Genomic DNA, 4,168 nt, shown 5'->3' with positions numbered 1-4,168 from the left:
TACCCTTCGCCTCTTTCTTGCTTTCCTTCTATCCTCTAGCACCCTCCCCTTCTCCTCCTCCTCCCGTTCCTAGCCTTCAACGTAACCCTCTCCCCTTTATACCTCCTCCCATTTTCCCTCCTCCTCCTTCCATTCTATCTCCCTTCCATCCACCCACCGTCTCCTGTTTTCCACCCTCGCTCTTCTTCCCTTGTCCCTCTCTTCCTTCGCCTTCTCCAACATCTTCCACCTTGTCCTCCTCTCTTCCATCGACAGGTCCTCGTCCACCCCAATCCCCCCACCTCTGCCTAACCTCTCCAAATCTTCCCAGCAACTCTGCCCTCTCCTCTCATTCTCCATCCCACTATCAAACCTCTCTCCCTCCTTCCCCTTTCCTTTCCCAGACCCTTCTAATCTTTGGCTCTTTCCTTAGTACTTTCTCTGCTATCCGTACCATCATGCCCCTCCTTTCTTCCGCGTCCCCTTCCATCCAAACCCTCTCCATACTACATTTTTCTTTCTTCTCTCCTTTTGCTCTCTCTCTTCCTCCAGCCTCTTTACTCTCTCCTTTAGTCTCCTCGCCTTCTCTTCCTCTTCCTTCCTCCATTCTCTCCATCTCCTCCCTCGGCCCTTCTCCTTTCTCCCTACCTTTCCTCTTCTCCAGATCCTCGCTTCTCCGCTTCTCCAATCTCCAGCCTTCCCCCTGACCAAGCATCCTCTCCCTCTCCTTCCTTTCCTCTTTTTCCTCTCTTTCTTTCCTTTCCCTTTTTCTCCTCACTTCCTCCTCCCTGTCTTCTGCCGCCCTCCTCGCTCTATTCCTCTCTTTTGTTTCCTCCTCCTCCCTACTCTTCTCCTCCGGTCCTCCCTTGCCCTCCTTGGCCGCCCTTTTTTCTCTGTAGCCTCTGTCTTCCTTCTCCCTGCTCGCTCTCCCTTCTGTTTCCTTTTTATTCTCATCCTTCCTTCTCCCCCCTTTTTTCCTCCCCCTGTGTATGTCCTCTTGCCGCGTACCTGTTCTCCTCCTCTTTTCTCCTATCTTCCTCGCTGGCCACCTCCTCCCACCAGTCTCTTCCCCACCCCTTCTCACTCCAACCTCCCTCGCTGCCTTCCGTTCCATCCTCCTCCGTCATCTCCTTTCTTGCCACTCCCCTGTTACTCCTCTTCATCCTCGCTGGTTCCTTTTCCCTCCCTCTCCACCCGTTGCTCTCATCTGTCTCTCTTTCCTCCTCCTCATCCTGCTCCTCGCTTTCCTCGCACCGCCAGCGCCTCTCCTCCAGCCTCTCCAACCTCACTCTAATCTCCTTTAATTTCTTCCTAATGCTTTTTCCTTCCCGTCTTATTTCTTCCCTGATTTTCTGGCCCTATCTTCCTAACTTCTTTCCTGATCTCCTCCACCCACTCTGTCTCCTCCGACCTTTGCCCCATCCCTGCCATCGTCTCTTTTCCTATCCCTGTATAAACAAGCCGTATGTATGTTATTTATTGCACCTCTCTTCTCCCTCTATCTCCGTCCGTCTCTGCCTCCTCCTTGTCTCTCCTGTTCCTCCTCTACTTACAGTCCTCCGTCCGCTCCTCCACGGTTTTTCTCCTTCGCATCTCCCTTACACCTTTTCTTTTCACCTTCTGTATACTTTCCTCCTTTACACTTCACCTCTGCCAGTGCGTCCACTTTTCTCGGTTCCCTACCTCTCCTCTCAGTCGTGCCATCTCTTTTTCAGCTGCTATCCAGCGCCGCCGTCTCACTTTCTCCCTTTTGCTGCGCCCTCTATCCTCTCCGCTTTCTCCACACAACTTCTCTCCAATTGCTGTCCCGCGCTGCCGTATCTACTATCCTCCTCCTCCGCGCTCATCACCCTCGGCGCGCCCTGCGCGAGCGCCAGCGCTGCTCTCGCATCAGTTCTGCTGCCCCCGCTCGTCTCCCCCCTCTCGCTCTATCAGTCTCTTTCCTAACCTCCATATTACTCCGCCTTTTTCATCCTCCGTTTCTCTCCTCCTGCTTCGAATTTCCCGTCTTTTTCACTTCCTCATCTTCCTCTCTGCCCTCTCCATCCAATCCACCTCCTCCGTCCTCTCTCTCTCCTTTCTCTCTCCTCTCGCACCACGTTCTCCGCTCCTCTCTCCTTGGGCCGTCCACCACGTCCAAGTCCGTTACCCGCTTCCCAGTACAAAATACAAATATTTTATTAAAATATTTAATCCAACGAGGGAATACAATTTGTATTTAAATATAAATTTTTATATATGTATTTTTCAATAGAATAAAATATTTAATCACAAAAAATTACAAAGGTAACAGTACAAAATAAAATATTTATTAAAATACATAAATTTTTCTTGTAAAAAACTTGGCGCTGTTAGACCTTGAAATTTTAAATAAATAAATAAATTTATTCTATACTTAATTATAAGCCGCATTATCCGCCGTCCGCGTTCGTCACGCACACCCATATCATTCACTCCCACATCCACGCTGATAATCATTTAATATTACTCCCATCGCATTTTTCTCTGAATTATTTTTATTTACTGTTGTCCTTATTATTTAAAATTTCGAGGTCTAACAGCGCCAAGTTTTTTACAAGAAAAATTTATGTATTTTAATAAATATTTTTATTTTGTACTGTTACCTTTGTAATTCTTTGTGATTAAATATTTTATTCTATTGAAAAATACATATATAAAATTTATATTTAAATACAAATTGTATTCCCTCGTTGGATTAAATATTTTAATAAAATATTTGTATTTTGTACTGTTACCTCTGTAATTCTTTGTGACCATAAAAAATACACATGTAAACTTTGTATTTAAATATCTCGTATTCCCTTGTTAAATTTAAATAAAATTTTTTAATCTTATAAAATTGTTATCATACATTCTTTTCTAATTGACACAATGCTGCAATGTAAAGATTTTTCAAAGTAGTGCAACAATTATTTTTTGAGGCAATATATACATGTTCTCTCTGTAATTGGCGCTCTAATTTAAAGAGATATCATTTCTTTTTTGTAATTGTAATAGATCACTTGAAGCGCGACTTTTCTTTTTGATAAGGAAACATAATTTTGTGACGTGTATCACTTGAGTTATAATTTTTCGGAAATAAAGATACTACTGCTTAGATTTTTTCGAGATTTTTCGAGATATAAAAGTCTACCACTTGTTACTTAAGTTCTTTCTAGGTATAATACTACCACTTTCATTTTTTTTAGGTAACAACATATACACTACTATACGTGTACTTGGCGCCTTTTTTTACCTTTTTTAAAAAATTTTATATATTTTTGGTAAAAATTCGGTTGAATAGTTCAAGAGTGTATAAAGAACATACATACATACATACATACATACATTCATTTTTATATATATAGATTAGATCAGGTCAAAATCCATGTATAATTATATCTACAAAGTTATATATAATTAGATAAAATTGTAGGTATATAAACATTTTTTCCGAGTCGGTTTTTGTATTTGTGAGAGCTTCGGGCGTGGAACTCTTATGAATAGCAAATGAAACGAGATGAGGCACACAGTGCATCACGTAGAAAATGTGTTCGTGATTTCAGTAGTCCGGCCTTTGCAATTAGCTGTGTTAAAGTTTAGTTTTAGTTGTTGCTTGGCTTCCACGATTTAACTAGGACCTTTCCGGTTCTAATTGAATTAATGACAACGAGAACTGTCAATATAATTAAAATTTTAATTATTAGATATAGTTATTGCACGCACGCACGTGATAACGAACAAGGCTCAAAATTAGATTGTATATTAATTTTATGTAAACTTTTTTTGCACGCCTAAAGTATCTTGGACGGTTTGTGAATTCGGTCAGGAATGCGAATTCGTCGCCTTTGCCGTATCCGTGAAATTCAATTACCGGTTTGGCAACGATCGTGCGAGCTTTATTTTCGCAATAGTGGATAACGTTTCTCTTGAGAGGATTTTCTTCTTGAGACAATGCTTGCCATTTATTTTTCTTCGAAAATCCGGGTACCGTTTTACACTTGAGCTCCACATAGTATTTGTTGCGCTTTGGATTTATTGTTTTCAGATTTATAGCGTCGACGTCGAGCGTCTGTTACGATAAATGTGGAATTAAATAATACGAAAAAAAATAAGATATAATATATTATAATAAAGTAAAATTTTTGCTTTCTCATAGAGGAAGCTTTGTTTTCATGAATTTTGTATA

General features: G+C 41.3%; 1 long non-coding RNA gene across 1 annotated transcript; it reads right to left on the bottom strand.

The window, feature by feature from the left end:
• Positions 1-474: 474 nt before the first annotated feature.
• On the bottom strand, positions 475-1,667 carry LOC143895314 (uncharacterized). Its single transcript, XR_013256275.1, has 2 exons — positions 1,533-1,667; positions 475-1,427 (listed from the first exon to the last, which is right to left on the bottom strand). It is a non-coding gene; the product is annotated as an uncharacterized LOC143895314 (long non-coding RNA).
• Positions 1,668-4,168: the final 2,501 nt, after the last annotated feature.

Source organism: Temnothorax americanus, unplaced genomic scaffold, assembly GCF_048541705.1.
Source record: "Temnothorax americanus isolate GAGA-0224 unplaced genomic scaffold, ASM4854170v1 Scaffold151, whole genome shotgun sequence".
Taxonomy (NCBI): domain Eukaryota; kingdom Metazoa; phylum Arthropoda; class Insecta; order Hymenoptera; family Formicidae; genus Temnothorax; species Temnothorax americanus.
This window is presented reverse-complemented; position numbering and strand designations above follow the sequence as displayed.